Genomic DNA, 16,940 nt, shown 5'->3' on the forward strand with positions numbered 1-16,940 from the left:
CAGGCAGGCAGCTATGTGCAACAAAGGTAGGCGTGTTGTTTTCATATGCAGATCTGAAATATTGTCTTATATGCAAGAGGAGGAGTGATGGGGGTTCAGGCAAAAGCCAGGCTATGGATTGCATTGCTAAATGCTCCATCAGAGTGCAATGGTCGCCTGTCCTTTTTTTAAGTGATGATGTGGGTTTAGCCTGTGCTGTATGTATGTATGGGTGGCTGACTGCCACCCACCCAGAAAGTGTATGGGAGGCTGGTTGGCTGCCAGCCTTCCTTCCATTCCTATGAGTAATGTGAGTGCTCATGAAGGGGACATGGTTGGGTCCACCCCTTTCCCGGTTATCCCCTCTAGGCCTTTTGGCTTAGATCAAGTGTAAAAAAAGAAAGGATCTTGCGACAGATCGCATCCTGAGGCACGTTTTTTTTTGTGTGAATACTTGCACTTGGGTGACTTGTGAGCACATACTGATACATACGTTCCCTATCTGGGGACCATAAATTAAATGGATTTTTGAGAAAGGGAGCTGATTTGGAAGCTTGCTTCTGTCGCCCTATGCATTGACCCGATGTGGCAGTATCTTCGGGTAGTGAACAGTGCACCACCCCATTCCAGTGTTAAACAAGAAAGATTCTCATTTAATCCTCCGTGGGTGAGAATTTGAGTTTGAGAATTGGAGACCAAAATGATGAGTTGCACTGACTGGTTTATGAACGTCTATTCATTTAGCGTTTTAATGACCATGTTTGCACACTGATTGGTGTAAAAAAATAAAATAAAACTAAATAATAATAATCTAGCACACCTGTGCAGGTTTGACATGACATGACAGGTAGCTGTCTTGTGGGTGGTGCTGAATCCTGTTAAATGACATGAGGGTCTCATGCCTATACACAAGGGTGTGTCATTGCTGTTGCTTGACCATGCATTGGTTTCTGTGGTCAGTGAATGATAAAAACAAAATTTACCATCCATTGATGGATGGGAAATCCACCATGAGGCATTTGTTTTTAGAAACTGCTGCTCACAACCAATGTTGCAATGGAGTGTCTCCATCTGCTGGTGGTATTGGAAAGGCATTAGTGCTATGACAGGGTCTGAAGAAGAAGAAGAAGACGGAAAAAAATATATATAAAAAGAAAAAGAGAGAGAGAGAGAGAGACTGACTTAGTGAGCGAGTGAGTGAGAGAGTGAGAGTGAGTGAGAGTGAATGAGTGAGTGATTGAGTGAGTGAGTGAGTGAGTGAGTGAGAACAAATGAGTTAAAGCAAGTGAGTGAGAGAGATCGAATGAATGAAAGTCTGAATGACAGAAAGAAAAAAGGATGAAGAAAGAAGCATGAAGAAAAAAAAATGTATATGGAGTTGCTGACATGAGTGCAATCTACAAAGCCGTTGAGGCTGATCCTCATGGGAGGATTATTGCACCAGGACCCTTAGCACTTTTAAAATGCCATTCAATGCCACGGGCTAGATGTAAACTGCAGATGACCATGTTGTGGTAGTTACCATGGATACCCAAGTGATGTGTGAGCTAACACATAGGCCCAACAGATTCCAAGAAGGCCAGAATCACCAGCGGCACCACCATCGATTGTCAGGTCACCCGGATTCAGCAAATACCAGAGTCCAAAATGATGCAGGTTTATACTGTTAATTTTCAGTTTATCGTTACAGTTGGTGTTATTCCATGTCGGAAGGGACGCAGCTACAGCCAGTGGGGTAACTAGAGACAGGCAGGCAGCTATGTGCAACAAAGGTAGGCGTGTTGTTTTCATATGCAGATCTGAAATATTGTCTTATATGCAAGAGGAGGAGTGATGGGGGTTCAGGCAAAAGCCAGGCTATGGATTGCATTGCTAAATGCTCCATCAGAGTGCAATGGTCGCCTGTCCTTTTTTTAAGTGATGATGTGGGTTTAGCCTGTGCTGTATGTATGTATGGGTGGCTGACTGCCACCCACCCAGAAAGTGTATGGGAGGCTGGTTGGCTGCCAGCCTTCCTTCCATTCCTATGAGTAATGTGAGTGCTCATGAAGGGGACATGGTTGGGTCCACCCCTTTCCCGGTTATCCCCTCTAGGCCTTTTGGCTTAGATCAAGTGTAAAAAAAGAAAGGATCTTGCGACAGATCGCATCCTGAGGCACGTTTTTTTTTTTGTGTGAATACTTGCACTTGGGTGACTTGTGAGCACATACTGATACATACGTTCCCTATCTGGGGACCATAAATTAAATGGATTTTTGAGAAAGGGAGCTGATTTGGAAGCTTGCTTCTGTCGCCCTATGCATTGACCCGATGTGGCAGTATCTTCGGGTAGTGAACAGTGCACCACCCCATTCCAGTGTTAAACAAGAAAGATTCTCATTTAATCCTCCGTGGGTGAGAATTTGAGTTTGAGAATTGGAGACCAAAATGATGAGTTGCACTGACTGGTTTATGAACGTCTATTCATTTAGCGTTTTAATGACCATGTTTGCACACTGATTGGTGTAAAAAAATAAAATAAAACTAAATAATAATAATCTAGCACACCTGTGCAGGTTTGACATGACATGACAGGTAGCTGTCTTGTGGGTGGTGCTGAATCCTGTTAAATGACATGAGGGTCTCATGCCTATACACAAGGGTGTGTCATTGCTGTTGCTTGACCATGCATTGGTTTCTGTGGTCAGTGAATGATAAAAACAAAATTTACCATCCATTGATGGATGGGAAATCCGCCATGAGGCATTTGTTTTTAGAAACTGCTGCTCACAACCAATGTTGCAATGGAGTGTCTCCATCTGCTGGTGGTATTGGAAAGGCATTAGTGCTATGACAGGGTCTGAAGAAGAAGAAGAAGAAGACGGAAAAAAATATATATAAAAAGAAAAAGAGAGAGAGAGAGAGAGACTGACTTAGTGAGCGAGTGAGTGAGAGAGTGAGAGTGAGTGAGAGTGAATGAGTGAGTGAGTGATTGAGTGAGTGAGTGAGTGAGTGAGAACAAATGAGTTAAAGCAAGTGAGTGAGAGAGATCGAATGAATGAAAGTCTGAATGACAGAAAGAAAAAAGGATGAAGAAAGAAGCATGAAGAAAAAAAAATGTATATGGAGTTGCTGACATGAGTGCAATCTACAAAGCCGTTGAGGCTGATCCTCATGGGAGGATTATTGCACCAGGACCCTTAGCACTTTTAAAATGCCATTCAATGCCACGGGCTAGATGTAAACTGCAGATGACCATGTTGTGGTAGTTACCATGGATACCCAAGTGATGTGTGAGCTAACACATAGGCCCAACAGATTCCAAGAAGGCCAGAATCACCAGCGGCACCACCATCGATTGTCAGGTCACCCGGATTCAGCAAATACCAGAGTCCAAAATGATGCAGGTTTATACTGTTAATTTTCAGTTTATCGTTACAGTTGGTGTTATTCCATGTCGGAAGGGACGCAGCTACAGCCAGTGGGGTAACTAGAGACAGGCAGGCAGCTATGTGCAACAAAGGTAGGCGTGTTGTTTTCATATGCAGATCTGAAATATTGTCTTATATGCAAGAGGAGGAGTGATGGGGGTTCAGGCAAAAGCCAGGCTATGGATTGCATTGCTAAATGCTCCATCAGAGTGCAATGGTCGCCTGTCCTTTTTTTAAGTGATGATGTGGGTTTAGCCTGTGCTGTATGTATGTATGGGTGGCTGACTGCCACCCACCCAGAAAGTGTATGGGAGGCTGGTTGGCTGCCAGCCTTCCTTCCATTCCTATGAGTAATGTGAGTGCTCATGAAGGGGACATGGTTGGGTCCACCCCTTTCCCGGTTATCCTCTCTAGGCCTTTTGGCTTAGATCAAGTGTAAAAAAAGAAAGGATCTTGCGACAGATCGCATCCTGAGGCACGTTTTTTTTTTGTGTGAATACTTGCACTTGGGTGACTTGTGAGCACATACTGATACATACGTTCCCTATCTGGGGACCATAAATTAAATGGATTTTTAAGAAAGGGAGCTGATTTGGAAGCTTGCTTCTGTCGCCCTATGCATTGACCCGATGTGGCAGTATCTTCGGGTAGTGAACAGTGCACCACCCCATTCCAGTGTTAAACAAGAAAGATTCTCATTTAATCCTCCGTGGGTGAGAATTTGAGTTTGAGAATTGGAGACCAAAATGATGAGTTGCACTGACTGGTTTATGAACGTCTATTCATTTAGCGTTTTAATGACCATGTTTGCACACTGATTGGTGTAAAAAAATAAAATAAAACTAAATAATAATAATCTAGCACACCTGTGCAGGTTTGACATGACATGACAGGTAGCTGTCTTGTGGGTGGTGCTGAATCCTGTTAAATGACATGAGGGTCTCATGCCTATACACAAGGGTGTGTCATTGCTGTTGCTTGACCATGCATTGGTTTCTGTGGTCAGTGAATGATAAAAACAAAATTTACCATCCATTGATGGATGGGAAATCCACCATGAGGCATTTGTTTTTAGAAACTGCTGCTCACAACCAATGTTGCAATGGAGTGTCTCCATCTGCTGGTGGTATTGGAAAGGCATTAGTGCTATGACAGGGTCTGAAGAAGAAGAAGAAGAAGAAGACGGAAAAAAATATATATAAAAAGAAAAAGAGAGAGAGAGAGAGAGACTGACTTAGTGAGCGAGTGAGTGAGAGAGTGAGAGTGAGTGAGAGTGAATGAGTGAGTGAGTGATTGAGTGAGTGAGTGAGTGAGAACAAATGAGTTAAAGCAAGTGAGTGAGAGAGATCGAATGAATGAAAGTCTGAATGACAGAAAGAAAAAAGGATGAAGAAAGAAGCATGAAGAAAAAAAAATGTATATGGAGTTGCTGACATGAGTGCAATCTACAAAGCCGTTGAGGCTGATCCTCATGGGAGGATTATTGCACCAGGACCCTTAGCACTTTTAAAATGCCATTCAATGCCACGGGCTAGATGTAAACTGCAGATGACCATGTTGTGGTAGTTACCATGGATACCCAAGTGATGTGTGAGCTAACACATAGGCCCAACAGATTCCAAGAAGGCCAGAATCACCAGCGGCACCACCATCGATTGTCAGGTCACCCGGATTCAGCAAATACCAGAGTCCAAAATGATGCAGGTTTATACTGTTAATTTTCAGTTTATCGTTACAGTTGGTGTTATTCCATGTCGGAAGGGACGCAGCTACAGCCAGTGGGGTAACTAGAGACAGGCAGGCAGCTATGTGCAACAAAGGTAGGCGTGTTGTTTTCATATGCATATCTGAAATATTGTCTTATATGCAAGAGGAGGAGTGATGGGGGTTCAGGCAAAAGCCAGGCTATGGATTGCATTGCTAAATGCTCCATCAGAGTGCAATGGTCGCCTGTCCTTTTTTTAAGTGATGATGTGGGTTTAGCCTGTGCTGTATGTATGTATGGGTGGCTGACTGCCACCCACCCAGAAAGTGTATGGGAGGCTGGTTGGCTGCCAGCCTTCCTTCCATTCCTATGAGTAATGTGAGTGCTCATGAAGGGGACATGGTTGGGTCCACCCCTTTCCCGGTTATCCCCTCTAGGCCTTTTGGCTTAGATCAAGTGTAAAAAAAGAAAGGATCTTGCGACAGATCGCATCCTGAGGCACGTTTTTTTTTTGTGTGAATACTTGCACTTGGGTGACTTGTGAGCACATACTGATACATACGTTCCCTATCTGGGGACCATAAATTAAATGGATTTTTGAGAAAGGGAGCTGATTTGGAAGCTTGCTTCTGTCGCCCTATGCATTGACCCAATGTGGCAGTATCTTCGGGTAGTGAACAGTGCACCACCCCATTCCAGTGTTAAACAAGAAAGATTCTCATTTAATCCTCCGTGGGTGAGAATTTGAGTTTGAGAATTGGAGACCAAAATGATGAGTTGCACTGACTGGTTTATGAACGTCTATTCATTTAGCGTTTTAATGACCATGTTTGCACACTGATTGGTGTAAAAAAATAAAATAAAACTAAATAAAAATAATCTAGCACACCTGTGCAGGTTTGACATGACATGACAGGTAGCTGTCTTGTGGGTGGTGCTGAATCCTGTTAAATGACATGAGGGTCTCATGCCTATACACAAGGGTGTGTCATTGCTGTTGCTTGACCATGCATTGGTTTCTGTGGTCAGTGAATGATAAAAACAAAATTTACCATCCATTGATGGATGGGAAATCCGCCATGAGGCATTTGTTTTTAGAAACTGCTGCTCACAACCAATGTTGCAATGGAGTGTCTCCATCTGCTGGTGGTATTGGAAAGGCATTAGTGCTATGACAGGGTCTAAAGAAGAAGAAGAAGAAGACGGAAAAAAATATATATAAAAAGAAAAAGAGAGAGAGAGAGAGAGACTGACTTAGTGAGCGAGTGAGTGAGAGAGTGAGAGTGAGTGAGAGTGAATGAGTGAGTGAGTGATTGAGTGAGTGAGAACAAATGAGTTAAAGCAAGTGAGTGAGAGAGATCGAATGAATGAAAGTCTGAATGACAGAAAGAAAAAAGATGAAGAAAGAAGCATGAAGAAAAAAAAATGTATATGGAGTTGCTGACATGAGTGCAATCTACAAAGCCGTTGAGGCTGATCCTCATGGGAGGATTATTGCACCAGGACCCTTAGCACTTTTAAAATGCCATTCAATGCCACGGGCTAGATGTAAACTGCAGATGACCATGTTGTGGTAGTTACCATGGATACCCAAGTGATGTGTGAGCTAACACATAGGCCCAACAGATTCCAAGAAGGCCAGAATCACCAGCGGCACCACCATCGATTGTCAGGCCACCCGGATTCAGCAAATACCAGAGTCCAAAATGATGCAGGTTTATACTGTTAATTTTCAGTTTATCGTTACAGTTGGTGTTATTCCATGTCGGAAGGGACGCAGCTACAGCCAGTGGGGTAACTAGAGACAGGCAGGCAGCTATGTGCAACAAAGGTAGGCGTGTTGTTTTCATATGCAGATCTGAAATATTGTCTTATATGCAAGAGGAGGAGTGATGGGGGTTCAGGCAAAAGCCAGGCTATGGATTGCATTGCTAAATGCTCCATCAGAGTGCAATGGTCGCCTGTCCTTTTTTTAAGTGATGATGTGGGTTTAGCCTGTGCTGTATGTATGTATGGGTGGCTGACTGCCACCCACCCAGAAAGTGTATGGGAGGCTGGTTGGCTGCCAGCCTTCCTTCCATTCCTATGAGTAATGTGAGTGCTCATGAAGGGGACATGGTTGGGTCCACCCCTTTCCCGGTTATCCCCTCTAGGCCTTTTGGCTTAGATCAAGTGTAAAAAAAGAAAGGATCTTGCGACAGATCGCATCCTGAGGCACTTTTTTTTGTGTGAATACTTGCACTTGGGTGACTTGTGAGCACATACTGATACATACGTTCCCTATCTGGGGACCATAAATTAAATGGATTTTTGAGAAAGGGAGCTGATTTGGAAGCTTGCTTCTGTCGCCCTATGCATTGACCCGATGTGGCAGTATCTTCGGGTAGTGAACAGTGCACCACCCCATTCCAGTGTTAAACAAGAAAGATTCTCATTTAATCCTCCGTGGGTGAGAATTTGAGTTTGAGAATTGGAGACCAAAATGATGAGTTGCACTGACTGGTTTATGAACGTCTATTCATTTAGCGTTTTAATGACCATGTTTGCACACTGATTGGTGTAAAAAAATAAAATAAAACTAAATAATAATAATCTAGCACACCTGTGCAGGTTTGACATGACATGACAGGTAGCTGTCTTGTGGGTGGTGCTGAATCCTGTTAAATGACATGAGGGTCTCATGCCTATACACAAGGGTGTGTCATTGCTGTTGCTTGACCATGCATTGGTTTCTGTGGTCAGTGAATGATAAAAACAAAATTTACCATCCATTGATGGATGGGAAATCCGCCATGAGGCATTTGTTTTTAGAAACTGCTGCTCACAACCAATGTTGCAATGGAGTGTCTCCATCTGCTGGTGGTATTGGAAAGGCATTAGTGCTATGACAGGGTCTGAAGAAGAAGAAGAAGAAGACGGAAAAAAATATATATAAAAAGAAAAAAGAGAGAGAGAGAGAGAGACTGACTTAGTGAGCGAGTGAGTGAGAGAGTGAGAGTGAGTGAGAGTGAATGAGTGAGTGAGTGATTGAGTGAGTGAGTGAGAACAAATGAGTTAAAGCAAGTGAGTGAGAGAGATCGAATGAATGAAAGTCTGAATGACAGAAAGAAAAAAGGATGAAGAAAGAAGCATGAAGAAAAAAAAATGTATATGGAGTTGCTGACATGAGTGCAATCTACAAAGCCGTTGAGGCTGATCCTCATGGGAGGATTATTGCACCAGGACCCTTAGCACTTTTAAAATGCCATTCAATGCCACGGGCTAGATGTAAACTGCAGATGACCATGTTGTGGTAGTTACCATGGATACCCAAGTGATGTGTGAGCTAACACATAGGCCCAACAGATTCCAAGAAGGCCAGAATCACCAGCGGCACCACCATCGATTGTCAGGTCACCCGGATTCAGCAAATACCAGAGTCCAAAATGATGCAGGTTTATACTGTTAATTTTCAGTTTATCGTTACAGTTGGTGTTATTCCATGTCGGAAGGGACGCAGCTACAGCCAGTGGGGTAACTAGAGACAGGCAGGCAGCTATGTGCAACAAAGGTAGGCGTGTTGTTTTCATATGCAGATCTGAAATATTGTCTTATATGCAAGAGGAGGAGTGATGGGGGTTCAGGCAAAAGCCAGGCTATGGATTGCATTGCTAAATGCTCCATCAGAGTGCAATGGTCGCCTGTCCTTTTTTTAAGTGATGATGTGGGTTTAGCCTGTGCTGTATGTATGTATGGGTGGCTGACTGCCACCCACCCAGAAAGTGTATGGGAGGCTGGTTGGCTGCCAGCCTTCCTTCCATTCCTATGAGTAATGTGAGTGCTCATGAAGGGGACATGGTTGGGTCCACCCCTTTCCCGGTTATCCCCTCTAGGCCTTTTGGCTTAGATCAAGTGTAAAAAAAGAAAGGATCTTGCGACAGATCGCATCCTGAGGCACGTTTTTTTTTGTGTGAATACTTGCACTTGGGTGACTTGTGAGCACATACTGATACATACGTTCCCTATCTGGGGACCATAAATTAAATGGATTTTTGAGAAAGGGAGCTGATTTGGAAGCTTGCTTCTGTCGCCCTATGCATTGACCCGATGTGGCAGTATCTTCGGGTAGTGAACAGTGCACCACCCCATTCCAGTGTTAAACAAGAAAGATTCTCATTTAATCCTCCGTGGGTGAGAATTTGAGTTTGAGAATTGGAGACCAAAATGATGAGTTGCACTGACTGGTTTATGAACGTCTATTCATTTAGCGTTTTAATGACCATGTTTGCACACTGATTGGTGTAAAAAAATAAAATAAAACTAAATAATAATAATCTAGCACACCTGTGCAGGTTTGACATGACATGACAGGTAGCTGTCTTGTGGGTGGTGCTGAATCCTGTTAAATGACATGCGGGTCTCTTGCCTATACACAAGGGTGTGTCATTGCTGTTGCTTGACCATGCATTGGTTTCTGTGGTCAGTGAATGATAAAAACAAAATTTACCATCCATTGATGGATGGGAAATCCGCCATGAGGCATTTGTTTTTAGAAACTGCTGCTCACAACCAATGTTGCAATGGAGTGTCTCCATCTGCTGGTGGTATTGGAAAGGCATTAGTGCTATGACAGGGTCTGAAGAAGAAGAAGAAGAAGACGGAAAAAAATATATATAAAAAGAAAAAGAGAGAGTGAGAGAGAGACTGACTTAGTGAGCGAGTGAGTGAGAGAGTGAGAGTGAGTGAGAGTGAATGAGTGAGTGAGTGATTGAGTGAGTGAGTGAGTGAGAACAAATGAGTTAAAGCAAGTGAGTGAGAGAGATCGAATGAATGAAAGTCTGAATGACAGAAAGAAAAAAGGATGAAGAAAGAAGCATGAAGAAAAAAAAATGTATATGGAGTTGCTGACATGAGTGCAATCTACAAAGCCGTTGAGGCTGATCCTCATGGGAGGATTATTGCACCAGGACCCTTAGCACTTTTAAAATGCCATTCAATGCCACGGGCTAGATGTAAACTGCAGATGACCATGTTGTGGTAGTTACCATGGATACCCAAGTGATGTGTGAGCTAACACATAGGCCCAACAGATTCCAAGAAGGCCAGAATCACCAGCGGCACCACCATCGATTGTCAGGTCACCCGGATTCAGCAAATACCAGAGTCCAAAATGATGCAGGTTTATACTGTTAATTTTCAGTTTATCGTTACAGTTGGTGTTATTCCATGTCGGAAGGGACGCAGCTACAGCCAGTGGGGTAACTAGAGACAGGCAGGCAGCTATGTGCAACAAAGGTAGGCGTGTTGTTTTCATATGCAGATCTGAAATATTGTCTTATATGCAAGAGGAGGAGTGATGGGGGTTCAGGCAAAAGCCAGGCTATGGATTGCATTGCTAAATGCTCCATCAGAGTGCAATGGTCGCCTGTCCTTTTTTTAAGTGATGATGTGGGTTTAGCCTGTGCTGTATGTATGTATGGGTGGCTGACTGCCACCCACCCAGAAAGTGTATGGGAGGCTGGTTGGCTGCCAGCCTTCCTTCCATTCCTATGAGTAATGTGAGTGCTCATGAAGGGGACATGGTTGGGTCCACCCCTTTCCCGGTTATCCCCTCTAGGCCTTTTGGCTTAGATCAAGTGTAAAAAAAGAAAGGATCTTGCGACAGATCGCATCCTGAGGCACGTTTTTTTTTGTGTGAATACTTGCACTTGGGTGACTTGTGAGCACATACTGATACATACGTTCCCTATCTGGGGACCATAAATTAAATGGATTTTTGAGAAAGGGAGCTGATTTGGAAGCTTGCTTCTGTCGCCCTATGCATTGACCCGATGTGGCAGTATCTTCGGGTAGTGAACAGTGCACCACCCCATTCCAGTGTTAAACAAGAAAGATTCTCATTTAATCCTTCGTGGGTGAGAATTTGAGTTTGAGAATTGGAGACCAAAATGATGAGTTGCACTGACTGGTTTATGAACGTCTATTCATTTAGCGTTTTAATGACCATGTTTGCACACTGATTGGTGTAAAAAAATAAAATAAAACTAAATAATAATAATCTAGCACACCTGTGCAGGTTTGACATGACATGACAGGTAGCTGTCTTGTGGGTGGTGCTGAATCCTGTTAAATGACATGAGGGTCTCATGCCTATACACAAGGGTGTGTCATTGCTGTTGCTTGACCATGCATTGGTTTCTGTGGTCAGTGAATGATAAAAACAAAATTTACCATCCATTGATGGATGGGAAATCCGCCATGAGGCATTTGTTTTTAGAAACTGCTGTTCACAACCAATGTTGCAATGGAGTGTCTCCATCTGCTGGTGGTATTGGAAAGGCATTAGTGCTATGACAGGGTCTGAAGAAGAAGAAGAAGAAGACGGAAAAAAATATATATAAAAAGAAAAAGAGAGAGAGAGAGAGAGACTGACTTAGTGAGCGAGTGAGTGAGAGAGTGAGAGTGAGTGAGAGTGAATGAGTGAGTGAGTGATTGAGTGAGTGAGTGAGTGAGTGAGAACAAATGAGTTAAAGCAAGTGAGTGAGAGAGATCGAATGAATGAAAGTCTGAATGACAGAAAGAAAAAAGGATGAAGAAAGAAGCATGAAGAAAAAAAAATGTATATGGAGTTGCTGACATGAGTGCAATCTACAAAGCCGTTGAGGCTGATCCTCATGGGAGGATTATTGCACCAGGACCCTTAGCACTTTTAAAATGCCATTCAATGCCACGGGCTAGATGTAAACTGCAGATGACCATGTTGTGGTAGTTACCATGGATACCCAAGTGATGTGTGAGCTAACACATAGGCCCAACAGATTCCAAGAAGGCCAGAATCACCAGCGGCACCACCATCGATTGTCAGGTCACCCGGATTCAGCAAATACCAGAGTCCAAAATGATGCAGGTTTATACTGTTAATTTTCAGTTTATCGTTACAGTTGGTGTTATTCCATGTCGGAAGGGACGCAGCTACAGCCAGTGGGGTAACTAGAGACAGGCAGGCAGCTATGTGCAACAAAGGTAGGCGTGTTGTTTTCATATGCAGATCTGAAATATTGTCTTATATGCAAGAGGAGGAGTGATGGGGGTTCAGGCAAAAGCCAGGCTATGGATTGCATTGCTAAATGCTCCATCAGAGTGCAATGGTCGCCTGTCCTTTTTTTAAGTGATGATGTGGGTTTAGCCTGTGCTGTATGTATGTATGGGTGGCTGACTGCCACCCACCCAGAAAGTGTATGGGAGGCTGGTTGGCTGCCAGCCTTCCTTCCATTCCTATGAGTAATGTGAGTGCTCATGAAGGGGACATGGTTGGGTCCACCCCTTTCCCGGTTATCCCCTCTAGGCCTTTTGGCTTAGATCAAGTGTAAAAAAAGAAAGGATCTTGCGACAGATCGCATCCTGAGGCACGTTTTTTTTTTTTTGTGTGAATACTTGCACTTGGGTGACTTGTGAGCACATACTGATACATACGTTCCCTATCTGGGGACCATAAATTAAATGGATTTTTGAGAAAGGGAGCTGATTTGGAAGCTTGCTTCTGTCGCCCTATGCATTGACCCGATGTGGCAGTATCTTCGGGTAGTGAACAGTGCACCACCCCATTCCAGTGTTAAACAAGAAAGATTCTCATTTAATCCTCCGTGGGTGAGAATTTGAGTTTGAGAATTGGAGACCAAAATGATGAGTTGCACTGACTGGTTTATGAACGTCTATTCATTTAGCGTTTTAATGACCATGTTTGCACACTGATTGGTGTAAAAAAATAAAAGAAAACTAAATAATAATAATCTAGCACACCTGTGCAGGTTTGACATGACATGACAGGTAGCTGTCTTGTGGGTGGTGCTGAATCCTGTTAAATGACATGAGGGTCTCATGCCTATACACAAGGGTGTGTCATTGCTGTTGCTTGACCATGCATTGGTTTCTGTGGTCAGTGAATGATAAAAACAAAATTTACCATCCATTGATGGATGGGAAATCCGCCATGAGGCATTTGTTTTTAGAAACTGCTGCTCACAACCAATGTTGCAATGGAGTGTCTCCATCTGCTGGTGGTATTGGAAAGGCATTAGTGCTATGACAGGGTCTGAAGAAGAAGAAGAAGAAGACGGAAAAAAATATATATAAAAAGAAAAAGAGAGAGAGAGAGAGAGACTGACTTAGTGAGCGAGTGAGTGAGAGAGTGAGAGTGAGTGAGAGTGAATGAGTGAGTGAGTGATTGAGTGAGTGAGTGAGTGAGTGAGAACAAATGAGTTAAAGCAAGTGAGTGAGAGAGATCGAATGAATGAAAGTCTGAATGACAGAAAGAAAAAAGGATGAAGAAAGAAGCATGAAGAAAAAAAATGTATATGGAGTTGCTGACATGAGTGCAATCTACAAAGCCGTTGAGGCTGATCCTCATGGGAGGATTATTGCACCAGGACCCTTAGCACTTTTAAAATGCCATTCAATGCCACGGGCTAGATGTAAACTGCAGATGACCATGTTGTGGTAGTTACCATGGATACCCAAGTGATGTGTGAGCTAACACATAGGCCCAACAGATTCCAAGAAGGCCAGAATCACCAGCGGCACCACCATCGATTGTCAGGTCACCCGGATTCAGCAAATACCAGAGTCCAAAATGATGCAGGTTTATACTGTTAATTTTCAGTTTATCGTTACAGTTGGTGTTATTCCATGTCGGAAGGGACGCAGCTACAGCCAGTGGGGTAACTAGAGACAGGCAGGCAGCTATGTGCAACAAAGGTAGGCGTGTTGTTTTCATATGCAGATCTGAAATATTGTCTTATATGCAAGAGGAGGAGTGATGGGGGTTCAGGCAAAAGCCAGGCTATGGATTGCATTGCTAAATGCTCCATCAGAGTGCAATGGTCGCCTGTCCTTTTTTTAAGTGATGATGTGGGTTTAGCCTGTGCTGTATGTATGTATGGGTGGCTGACTGCCACCCACCCAGAAAGTGTATGGGAGGCTGGTTGGCTGCCAGCCTTCCTTCCATTCCTATGAGTAATGTGAGTGCTCATGAAGGGGACATGGTTGGGTCCACCCCTTTCCCGGTTATCCTCTCTAGGCCTTTTGGCTTAGATCAAGTGTAAAAAAAGAAAGGATCTTGCGACAGATCGCATCCTGAGGCACGTTTTTTTTTTTGTGTGAATACTTGCACTTGGGTGACTTGTGAGCACATACTGATACATACGTTCCCTATCTGGGGACCATAAATTAAATGGATTTTTAAGAAAGGGAGCTGATTTGGAAGCTTGCTTCTGTCGCCCTATGCATTGACCCGATGTGGCAGTATCTTCGGGTAGTGAACAGTGCACCACCCCATTCCAGTGTTAAACAAGAAAGATTCTCATTTAATCCTCCGTGGGTGAGAATTTGAGTTTGAGAATTGGAGACCAAAATGATGAGTTGCACTGACTGGTTTATGAACGTCTATTCATTTAGCGTTTTAATGACCATGTTTGCACACTGATTGGTGTAAAAAAATAAAATAAAACTAAATAATAATAATCTAGCACACCTGTGCAGGTTTGACATGACATGACAGGTAGCTGTCTTGCGGGTGGTGCTGAATCCTGTTAAATGACATGAGGGTCTCATGCCTATACACAAGGGTGTGTCATTGCTGTTGCTTGACCATGCATTGGTTTCTGTGGTCAGTGAATTATAAAAACAAAATTTACCATCCATTGATGGATGGGAAATCCGCCATGAGGCATTTGTTTTTAGAAACTGCTGCTCACAACCAATGTTGCAATGGAGTGTCTCCATCTGCTGGTGGTATTGGAAAGGCATTAGTGCTATGACAGGGTCTGAAGAAGAAGAAGAAGAAGACGGAAAAAAATATATATAAAAAGAAAAAGAGAGAGAGAGAGAGAGACTGACTTAGTGAGCGAGTGAGTGAGAGAGTGAGAGTGAGTGAGAGTGAATGAGTGAGTGAGTGATTGAGTGAGTGAGTGAGTGAGAACAAATGAGTTAAAGCAAGTGAGTGAGAGAGATCGAATGAATGAAAGTCTGAATGACAGAAAGAAAAAAGGATGAAGAAAGAAGCATGAAGAAAAAAAATGTATATGGAGTTGCTGACATGAGTGCAATTTACAAAGCCGTTGAGGCTGATCCTCATGGGAGGATTATTGCACCAGGACCCTTAGCACTTTTAAAATGCCATTCAATGCCACGGGCTAGATGTAAACTGCAGATGACCATGTTGTGGTAGTTACCATGGATACCCAAGTGATGTGTGAGCTAACACATAGGCCCAACAGATTCCAAGAAGGCCAGAATCACCAGCGGCACCACCATCGATTGTCAGGTCACCCGGATTCAGCAAATACCAGAGTCCAAAATGATGCAGGTTTATACTGTTAATTTTCAGTTTATCGTTACAGTTGGTGTTATTCCATGTCGGAAGGGACGCAGCTACAGCCAGTGGGGTAACTAGAGACAGGCAGGCAGCTATGTGCAACAAAGGTAGGCGTGTTGTTTTCATATGCAGATCTGAAATATTGTCTTATATGCAAGAGGAGGAGTGATGGGGGTTCAGGCAAAAGCCAGGTTATGGATTGCATTGCTAAATGCTCCATCAGAGTGCAATGGTCGCCTGTCCTTTTTTTAAGTGATGATGTGGGTTTAGCCTGTGCTGTATGTATGTATGGGTGGCTGACTGCCACCCACCCAGAAAGTGTATGGGAGGCTGGTTGGCTGCCAGCCTTCCTTCCATTCCTATGAGTAATGTGAGTGCTCATGAAGGGGACATGGTTGGGTCCACCCCTTTCCCGGTTATCCCCTCTAGGCCTTTTGGCTTAGATCAAGTGTAAAAAAAGAAAGGATCTTGCGACAGATCGCATCCTGAGGCACGTTTTTTTTTGTGTGAATACTTGCACTTGGGTGACTTGTGAGCACATACTGATACATACGTTCCCTATCTGGGGACCATAAATTAAATGGATTTTTGAGAAAGGGAGCTGATTTGGAAGCTTGCTTCTGTCGCCCTATGCATTGACCCGATGTGGCAGTATCTTCGGGTAGTGAACAGTACACCACCCCATTCCAGTGTTAAACAAGAAAGATTCTCATTTAATCCTCCGTGGGTGAGAATTTGAGTTTGAGAATTGGAGACCAAAATGATGAGTTGCACTGACTGGTTTATGAACGTCTATTCATTTAGCGTTTTAATGACCATGTTTGCACACTGATTGGTGTAAAAAAATAAAATAAAACTAAATAATAATAATCTAGCACACCTGTGCAGGTTTGACATGACATGACAGGTAGCTGTCTTGTGGGTGGTGCTGAATCCTGTTAAATGACATGAGGGTCTCATGCCTATACACAAGGGTGTGTCATTGCTGTTGCTTGACCATGCATTGGTTTCTGTGGTCAGTGAATGATAAAAACAAAATTTACCATCCATTGATGGATGGGAAATCCGCCATGAGGCATTTGTTTTTAGAAACTGCTGCTCACAACCAATGTTGCAATGGAGTGTCTCCATCTGCTGGTGGTATTGGAAAGGCATTAGTGCTATGACAGGGTCTGAAGAAGAAGAAGAAGAAGACGGAAAAAAATATATATAAAAAGAAAAAGAGGGAGAGAGAGAGAGACTGACTTAGTGAGCGACTGAGTGAGAGAGTGAGAGTGAGTGAGAGTGAATGAGTGAGTGAGTGATTGAGTGAGTGAGTGAGTGAGAACAAATGAGTTAAAGCAAGTGAGTGAGAGAGATCGAATGAATGAAAGTCTGAATGACAGAAAGAAAAAAGGATGAAGAAAGAAGCATGAAGAAAAAAAAATGTATATGGAGTTGCTGACATGAGTGCAATCTACAAAGCCGTTGAGGCTGATCCTCATGGGAGGATTAT

At 43.3% G+C, this 16,940-nt stretch overlaps 10 pseudogenes; all 10 read left to right on the top strand.

The window, feature by feature from the left end:
- The first annotated feature begins 337 nt into the window (after nucleotides 1-337).
- LOC130287094 (U2 spliceosomal RNA) lies at nucleotides 338-601 on the top strand (annotated as a pseudogene).
- Nucleotides 602-2,062: 1,461 nt separating this feature from the next.
- On the top strand, nucleotides 2,063-2,328 carry LOC130288338 (U2 spliceosomal RNA; annotated as a pseudogene).
- A 1,464-nt stretch (nucleotides 2,329-3,792) lies between these two features.
- LOC130289459 (U2 spliceosomal RNA) lies at nucleotides 3,793-4,057 on the top strand (annotated as a pseudogene).
- A 1,463-nt stretch (nucleotides 4,058-5,520) lies between these two features.
- Nucleotides 5,521-5,785, top strand: LOC130289771 (U2 spliceosomal RNA; annotated as a pseudogene).
- Nucleotides 5,786-7,236: 1,451 nt separating this feature from the next.
- LOC130288343 (U2 spliceosomal RNA) lies at nucleotides 7,237-7,498 on the top strand (annotated as a pseudogene).
- A 1,457-nt stretch (nucleotides 7,499-8,955) lies between these two features.
- On the top strand, nucleotides 8,956-9,219 carry LOC130287095 (U2 spliceosomal RNA; annotated as a pseudogene).
- A 1,460-nt stretch (nucleotides 9,220-10,679) lies between these two features.
- LOC130287097 (U2 spliceosomal RNA) lies at nucleotides 10,680-10,943 on the top strand (annotated as a pseudogene).
- Nucleotides 10,944-12,407: 1,464 nt separating this feature from the next.
- On the top strand, nucleotides 12,408-12,675 carry LOC130288497 (U2 spliceosomal RNA; annotated as a pseudogene).
- A 1,463-nt stretch (nucleotides 12,676-14,138) lies between these two features.
- Nucleotides 14,139-14,404, top strand: LOC130289473 (U2 spliceosomal RNA; annotated as a pseudogene).
- Nucleotides 14,405-15,863: 1,459 nt separating this feature from the next.
- LOC130289690 (U2 spliceosomal RNA) lies at nucleotides 15,864-16,127 on the top strand (annotated as a pseudogene).
- The last annotated feature ends 813 nt before the right edge of the window (nucleotides 16,128-16,940 follow it).

The sequence above is a fragment of the Hyla sarda genome, chromosome 8 (assembly GCF_029499605.1).
Source record: "Hyla sarda isolate aHylSar1 chromosome 8, aHylSar1.hap1, whole genome shotgun sequence".
NCBI classification, from domain to species: domain Eukaryota; kingdom Metazoa; phylum Chordata; class Amphibia; order Anura; family Hylidae; genus Hyla; species Hyla sarda.